The 8992-nt window shown below is 38.5% G+C and overlaps 1 long non-coding RNA gene across 1 annotated transcript; it reads left to right on the plus strand.

Moving 5' to 3' along the window:
• Nucleotides 1–332: 332 nt before the first annotated feature.
• LOC112952839 lies at nucleotides 333–8171 on the plus strand. The gene is made up of 3 exons (XR_003250477.1): nucleotides 333–431; nucleotides 3244–3341; nucleotides 7666–8171. It is a non-coding gene; the product is annotated as an uncharacterized LOC112952839 (long non-coding RNA).
• The last annotated feature ends 821 nt before the right edge of the window (nucleotides 8172–8992 follow it).

Genomic DNA, 8992 nt, shown 5'->3' on the forward strand with positions numbered 1-8992 from the left:
AACTGCCAGACATTGTGTGTGTCTAAATACGTAAAGTGTGAGCAGTGTGTGCTAAGGTTGTAATCAGAAGCACTGTAGAGGTGWCTGAACCTTAAAATTTCTTTTTATTGGTGTCTGTGAAGACAACCATTACAAAGCCTGATAAACACTTGAACTCAAAACATTGAGTCACAGATGGTGAAAATTATGGGCAGACTTCTGACCTCTTCAAAGTGACTAAACTTGCTGTGCTTCAGTTTGTTCCAGTATTAGTAATGCTACAGAGCACCCCTCATATACAGAATATTGACCTCTTCTGTTTTCTGCTTCACCTCAGGAGAAGCTCGTGTGGGAAATAACCTGTTTGCCAAAGCTGCTAGATATGCRCTGAAGAAGCCTTGGCTGGACTGTGAATGTCTCTGAATACAGATTGCTTCAAAACCCTGACAAAGGTGAGGTCAGACAACCAGGTTACTGAATTTACCTTTATAATGGAGTTTTATTATAAAATGTATTCACTCAAATATGGYTCTGTTGTGTTTTGAAAGGAGAATGTAGTTGTTTTCCTCACCTAATATACGATTGTATTTGTTTCATTAAACCTAATTTCTTCATATGTAAATACCAGTTTCTAATTTGAGYGCCAGGCGGACAGTTGAGGAGGTTACAGCAGTTACATGAGGGAGTTAGCAGCTGTGAAACAACACTTCTTTCCAGCTCAGAATTTCCTGCTTCTATTCATTCAAAGTTATTAAAGTTTTGAAACAATCAAAGGTGGCATGGTTTGCTATTAGAGCAACTTTCAAAGGAACAACAACAAAAAAAGAAGGCCACTTCCCAAGTTCCCAGTAAATTCATGTGAGTCTCATTGCTAGGGAAAAATACAGTGGAGAAGACGAAAGGTTTGGCAGTGACAATGATTTTTCTCACGAGCTTTTTCRTCCAGAATCCCTGACTAAGCACACAACCTGTTGACATTCATTCTTCATGTCACTTTTCTTGCTAGAGTGTTTTGATATTTCTTCATGGGTATTCTGAAGGAAGGCCAAGGCTCTGCTGAGGAGATATTTTCTGTATCTCCTGTTCTTTAAATCAAAATCTCTTTTTGTTCTGCTKCTATGTGGTATCTGATGTAAAAACATCTTGGGCCGTGATGCTACTCTGATTTCCAGAGAAGAAAAATGGATTGAGAGTTTGGGTCCCCTAGGACAGATTTAGATCAAAAAGTCTCTCAGAAAGCAGTTAACACTGTCGGTATTTTTCACATGGACTAAATTGCCTTTGATTTGAAGCTATGTGGATTGTTTTGTCTATTTCAGAAAAAAAAAATCCAAATTTAAATCAAGTATATGAACATGGAGCCAATTTATGGCCTCCTGAATGAGTGTAATAGGGCTCTCTTCTCTGGTTCTGGCTTTCTACCCCAGCCCCTTTGCTCTTGAGGTGCTAAAGCAAGGGCCTCTGTTGATGAACTTTCGGGAGGAATTCTCTTCATTCAGAAATTTGCTGGTTTTGTGGTCAAAAATTCTTAGACACTTCTTATGTCCAAGTGATTCTTGGTGGTCCTTCCTTTCTTTCCATTAAACAATCTCTTAATAAATAGAGATAGCAATAAAATCACTAAATAAAGTACATGTAATTAAAATATGTTCATTCAGGGTAACATATGAGTGAAAAAAGGTTAAACAAGATTGACTAATATATGAGGTATCATGCAAAGTCAGAGAATTAGAACATTTCTCCAAGATTTCTTTTTAAGAATTCAGTGACACATAATTTACTGAATATCACAGAAGGTTTTTTATGGATTAAATAGTGGTTGTTTGTGAACTTAAGTGCCAGCATATGGATTTCTTGCAGTCAGTGACAACATTTCTTCCTTAGAGAAAAACACAGCTTTGCTGTATATCCTCCAGTAAAATATACATTTTAGGAGGTTTGAAGTTACACTATAATTTATAGTTATCATTTCAAGCACTGAGTTCTCAGACCCATTTCCCTCTGTTTTCTCATTGGCGAGGAATGTTCAAGGGCTGTAATATCAGCAAGTCTTCTATTACAAAGTGAAACTCCAGAAACATTTAACAAGGTGAAAGTTCCAAAATTAGCCTGTTTTCTCCAGCCCACGCAGTACACACCTGCATGAGAGCATGGCCATGCCCAATATACTTTACACTTTCTTTCCTCATTACAACTGAAAACACTCTAACCTTGCATGTAAACCTAAGCATTGCCTATTTTCATTCAGTCAAGAGAGCTATTAATTCCAGATGTAAACCATTCCACTTAGGCTTCCTGAGGCTCGGAAGGGTGTTTTCCTGTACCTGTGTCTGGCTTTTGGTGGCTGATTTTTCTTCCACTTCTCCTGGCTTTCCTATTGCACAGTGCATCCCTGAAGTTRTGTGGCTGATGCAGACTAAAGGAACATGTACAGGGGACAACTCCAACAGCTTATGCTTCTATACCATGCTCTCCTGACATACTTCAGCAATGTGCACTCACTTTCCATACATCTAAGTGTATCAGCTGACTAACAGCTGCTGGGCTTTGGGCTACAAACCGCTAATTGTTGATAGCTACTTTCAAAGGGCACGTGAGAGAGAAACAACACATGCAAACACAAAAAAAMCCCAAACATTATTATATAATATGGGATCTTTGTTACAGCTAAAAACATATAAACATCCACAAACTGAGAAGAGTTGAGAACYGTTGACTCGGATACATTTTCAGAACAGGGATCTGCTTAATTCTGCACCATTTTTGGATGCTTCTTGGATCCAGCTTAGCTGTTTCCTGGCAGATTTGCAGGGGTTTTTTTTAGCTGATTCTCTGATAGGAGTTGCTCTGTGAGCAGAGACAGGTTTCCAGAAATCACTGAGATTGAAAGAGTTTAGGGTATGGGTGGGGAGTCTGTAGTAGTAACCAAGCAAGATGACCACGCTTCCTCCTCTGATGACTTCTGTAATAAATAAATCACTTGTGTGTGATAGGAGGTTAAATATGTATGAATTTCAAGAATCCTATCAACTGCTAGTTGACAATCGTGGGCATAAATTTTACAAAGGAGAAGCTGTAAGGGATAGAAGTTCCTTCTTTGATACGTGTTGGCTTTGTGACTACTGTTAAGGGGCACCAACCGGTGCCGTGGAAAAACAGATGATCGTTAAACTGCCCTCGCTGCTGCTAATTTAAGATTTATCTGACTTTGTAATTATATAATGGTCTATTAAAAAATATTTACACTGTATCTTTGCATTTCAGGCAAGTACTTAACCAAGGCAGAGAAACAGACCTGTGAGCAACCTCAGGGAATAAAATTGTCATCATCTTACTGGCTGACTTTGAAATGGAAGTGGAAGGTAATTTTTTTCTCTATTTCTTTAACTAAGATTTTTCTTTTTTTTGAAACATGAAGGAAACCAGAAAATTTGAGACAGCTAAATCACATGATTCTTAGGTATAGACCCAGCATCTGAAGTTCACTGCTTGGACTGATGCCTTTGCAGCTGAGAATTCCTTTTATTTTTATTTTTTTAAAGAAATGATTCACTTGGCACGCTGAAATAAAAGGAATATAGGAAAATTTAATTTGTCAAGTCTACTGTAGGCATAATTTGGAGATAGTAATCTACAAATACGTCCAATATTTTTTTTTGCTGYATTGCTTTGGGTCCTGTAAAAAGTGAGGATTTTATAGCATTTTCCAGCTATCTGCTCACCACAGGACCTTAAAGGCACAGACTACAGCAAAAGCTTCTCTGAAAAGTTATTTGCTTAAGGAGTAACAGGGCTGACAATTTCCACCATGTTCCTGTGATGCTGTTGTGAGCTGGGCAAATCCACATTTCCTTTATCAGGAAATCTTCCTGCTGTGGTCTGGCTGTCACTGAACATTCCTGCCCATGTACGGTGGGATCAAAAATAACCTGTTGGGAGACAATGAAATGAGAAAGAGCTTGCTGATGATACAGGTGTCTTTGGAGCAAGTTCCACCTGCACAGTGATCTTAAGGAGCTCAYTACAGACATGTGGTACGTTAGCATGGTGAGATGCATAGGAAAGAAGCCTTAAAGCAGGAGGCTGGCTTGCTAATAACTCCATAAACCCTTTAAAGTTGGCGGGAGCGCAAGCTCAGTGCCCCTGCACAGCTGGTGTTGGATGCCATCGCTCAGAAATCTTCATGCTACTTTTGAGCAACAAGTGAGTCTCTAGTTTGAATATGAATGAGTGAAGTCAACTGCCCCTTAATTTATACACATTGCCAGAGACTGTCCCAGGGCTTGGAATTAAATACTCCAGCACAAATCTCCTTAAACCTTTCCTAAATAAGAAATTATGCTAAAGCCCTTTAGTAAGGAGGTTCTCCCCTCTGTGGAAATAAAAATCAATTATGTTTGCTCTGCTGTGAACAATGTCGTGCTGCAGCCTGGCTTCCTAATTGGCCGCTGCCTTAACGACCTGCTGGGAGGCCGCGATGCGTCGCTGGGACCCTCGCCGCAGGCTTTTAGGCTACCAGTCAGATGTCAATGAAGCTCCAGTCCGTAGGGGTCCTTTCTCTGCAATTCCATTATTCATCAGGGTTTATGCACTAAAATGATCACAAAATAAAACCTTCACATCAGGCAGGGTTAAATAGAATTATGGATGCTTCGCGCCATTGTTAGGCTCTGAGATTGTCGCTGGATTAGAATTAGGTTCTTTTTTATTTGTTAAATTTGATGAACACATTTTCTCGGTTTTGGTTTTTTTCTGTTAAAAAGCATTGAAAGAAACAAGTTTAAAGGTTTTCCTTTGGGGAGGTGGATATGCATTTTAAAGAAGTTTTATCTATTAGTGTATATTTTCAACCATGAAGCAACTGTTTAAAAGAAGTCTTATTCACAGACTGAGTGGTAAGTATGTGACTATTCATTCCACTTACTATGATTGTTGAATTGTTCTGGTTTTATTTTTGTATTCTTTTCATCAGAACTGGAATGAAGAGGATAATTCTCCCATATTGTTTCATATGTTGTTTCTAATGGATAATACAAACCAGTGAAGTGGTATTTTAAAAACTCCCATTGGCTGTTTTATGAAGCTGGTGCCTAAAAGGAGAGTTGCTAATACTAGAAGACYTTTGTTCCAGAGCAGGAAGGGCTGCCATTACTTTTGCATGCAGAKATGCTTTCCATGATAAGAGCCCAAGGGTATGTAACAGTAAGAAAGGTAGTTTTAAGGTGGAAAAGCATTACTTCTATTCCATACATACCACACACACATAAATATTCAATTTAAAAAGTAAAAAGGTAGGTTTTTATAACAGCCTCAAGAAAAGTTTGCAGCTATTTAAACACGAGTAATTCTGTTATACAATAACAAATTAGATGTTACCACAGCAACCACATGCAATAATTTATTCATACTATGTCTGGAACACATAGCACCTCCCTAAGGTGACTGCCTGATGTGTTGTATGAAATATGTGCATTTTGGAATTAGGAAGTCATATCATTGTAACAGAAGGACACACTTTTCTCAAAGATTAGAARTAAGTGAAATGCACAACAGGTTGGCCTTTTTCAAGTCAGCTTCTGGAAAATTCCTAAGGGCTTCTATGATCTGCTAGCAGCTTCTTTACAAGGCCATTTCTCCTCTGGTGTTYGTTAATTAAGCAGTCTGCCCCCAAATGCTAGGTATTAAATTGTTTCCAGGAAGGAGCGCTCACTCTGACTGGGACTGGTTACATATGTTTCCCAAAACAACATTACCCAACCTCCAAATCTGGTGTGCCCCATCGTGCGCAAAATGGAATGATAAGCTTTGAAATCTCAGAAGTTTACTGTTATTTCTTAATATGAAAAGCCTGGAATCCTTAATTAATATATTGCACCTTGTCAAGAACAAAGAGTATTTACAGCAATCCAAGTCTTCGTAGTTTAGTATGGATCAATTACTCAAGGTGAGAGAATGAGCTGGAGGTCTGGAATGTTACAGGCTTCCCAAACCCCTTGGAATTCTGAGCGGCTTGTTAGGGATTCAGCCCTTGTGTTTGATCTGTAAATGCTAAAAAGCTGGTTTGCTTTATAACACCAGGCCCCTACCCCTTTCGTGCAAGAGCCATTCTCTGCACACCTAATTCTAATCAGTAAAGTAAATAAACTTGAACTTGGAATATTCTCAAGAGCACTTGCTCATGTTTTCATAAATGCTTAGGAAAAGACCCAAGTTTCTGGTAGCTAATATTAAAGCTTTAGCTGAAATTCTCATTCTGGCTCTGCCAAGCAAAATTTTATTGCACTTGGAGAATTATGGGCCTCTGGAAGGTGACATGACTCTTCAGAGGAAGCCATAAAGACTTTTGGCCTGAAATTCATGACTGCAAATGTCATTAATTCAGGGATCTTTTTTTTTTTTTTTTTTTTTTTGTGGAGGAGATATAATTCTGCACATCTCTTTGGCTTTTGGGCTGAGACACTTGCATTTTCATGTTTTATAAGGCTTGGCAGGAGCAAAGGCTGGCTTCTATTTAAAACAGCACAATATATCTGTAGAGGTCAATATACAAATGGTATGATTGCCTGATATTGAACTATGATCTTATCCTTCTAGAAAAATCAGTGGGCCTGTGGGTTTGCCTCTGCAGACCTATCAGCTTACTAGGGAATTAAGAGTTGTATTAAACGTTGGAATATGGAAAATTTTGTGGGGGGCTATTAACTAGATAGTGGGTGAATCAATGGCATCCATCTGAGAAAGTTGAACATTGAACTCAGTTGAATCAAACCTGGAGGCAGGGAGACTTTTGCTACTTTCTATGGTATTTTTGTACATTGTCTTTTATACTAAAAAGTCTTTTTTTAATACTTGAGGATTTGTCTTCCCAAGYAGCTTAAGGCTCTGGAGGAAGCTTACCCCAATGTACGAGACTATAACAAGCTTGTTTCATACTGACTTTCTTAAAATAGTACTTAAGTTTGATTTGTATCTCGTACTATTCTCTTTGCAAGGAGCTAGGGCACCTTGAAGGGCTAAGTGCTTGACTTTTCCTCCCCAAAATTGCCCATTAATAGCTTAGGCAGCTTTTTATCTAACTATGAGACAACCCTTATATTTTTCAAAGAAAAAGAATAAGCTTTAAAAAGAAGGCCTGTTCCACTTTGAGTAACTTCTCTCTGTTTCTTTGTTTATAATATCAAAAAATTAAAAAGGTAACATGTTAGTTCATATGCAGTCTATATACATAAGAAGTGTAGATAGTGCTAGCAATGAATTTGATGCTGAAGCAGATGCCTTTTGCTCACTACAACGTTAGCTAGAATTAGCTTGATTTTCATTGATATATCTGTGTGTGTATACATGCACACACATTCACTGTGAGATCAATACTCCTGGTTTGGTTCTGAGAAAGCAAAATGGGAAATTTCTACAGGAATGAATGCTTGGCTGGAATTTGTGGCTGCTACGCTTTGTCAGAGACAAAAGCAGAGAAATAAAAAAAACTGCTGTGGGTTTTCAGCTTTAATGTGGCTTCATGCCTTTGTTCCACAGCCCCATTTACTGGAAAACTAGAGATGTCTGCATCTTCAGGTGGCAACTTTTCCTCTTCCAATCAATTTTTGCATGTTGTAAAACACGAACAATATGATGAACAATATGATGAACAATATGATGAACAATAATCCTTCTCTTTGCATGGCTCAGGTGCCAGGGATGGCTTTCCCTATGCTGCGCTTTCTCTGCTTGCCCTTGATGTCCATGGGGTTCCTTGTGCACAGAGCAATCCACCTGTAAGTGTCAGCCTGGGCTTGTATTATAGCAGGACCTTCATTATATCCAGACAGAAAATTCTGGATGTAGCTAAGATTTCTATGATGTCTCTTTCATTTGATCTCAGCATTATGTCAGTATGCTAGCTGATAATTTTGCAGACTTCTGAGAACCTCTTTAATGTCTTTAAAAAAATCTTTCTTCTGTGGTAGACTTGACTGTGATGGTTGCATTTGGGTATGGAGCTGAAAGACGACGTCTTTTCATCTTTACCCTTCTTTGCTTAAAGAAATGCTCACATCCTTATAATTTGGCTCCAAAGGATTTTGGTAACTTTTCAATTAGTGGATTTGCAATGAATAGTTTACATATGACCTCATGTTTCTCTCTAGGCCAAGACACTTACTGTGTGAGTTCATATTAAAAATACTAAGCTGAATTCACAGTGCATTAACCTATAAAAGAGTGTTTATAGAAAAATAGTACTTTTGAGTTTTACCGTTACAGTGCTGGCATTTTCTGCCTCACAGATACAGGGTTTGATATTGCAGTCTCTGTCCTGGTAAAATGCTTGTGAAATTAGTTTGTTGCAAAGTGTTTCTCTGTGGAGGTTTATCTAATGTTATCTAAAAGTGTGACCAGGATATGTGTGTCTTTGTCCAAGCACAAGAGATCACCTTCTCTTCCAGTACACCAAGAATTTAGGTATAAATCTGTCCTGACCAAGAAACCACTATGAAAAAAATTTAAGTTCAATAATTTCCTGAGCTCGCTGTTGTACTTTTCCTGCTGTCTTTCCATTCATCTTACATATTGCTTTTTTATTGCTTTTAATTTCAAGAACTGCTTGCTATTTGTTAGTATTTTGTAATGTTCACTACAAAATGTCTTATGCTATGTCTACATTAGCAAATAAATCAGTGCAATAGAGACAGCTCAAATAACTGAAGAACTTCCACTGAATAACTGAAGATGAGGAGGCTTCTACTCTATGCACGTACTTCCAAGACCAAATTTCCACATCAGGAAAGTAGTATGACATGGCTTAACGGATCAGCTATTTTTTCCAACCCCTGTGTCCCCATAAATTGGTACAAACCTGAAGCCAGAACAGCAGAATTCTCCCAAGTCCAGGTTTCATGGAACAAATCCCTCTAAGTCAGACTAATGTGTGTGGCAACTGGGTGTCCCCTTCAGAGCTGCCCCACTGCTGCAAACCCAAGCAGAGATTTAGGCAGAGCTCAGGAGGTTTCTTTTTTTC

Source organism: Nothoprocta perdicaria, unplaced genomic scaffold (assembly GCF_003342845.1).
Source record: "Nothoprocta perdicaria isolate Ctin4 unplaced genomic scaffold, notPer1 scaffold_41, whole genome shotgun sequence".
NCBI classification, from domain to species: Eukaryota; Metazoa; Chordata; class Aves; order Tinamiformes; family Tinamidae; genus Nothoprocta; species Nothoprocta perdicaria.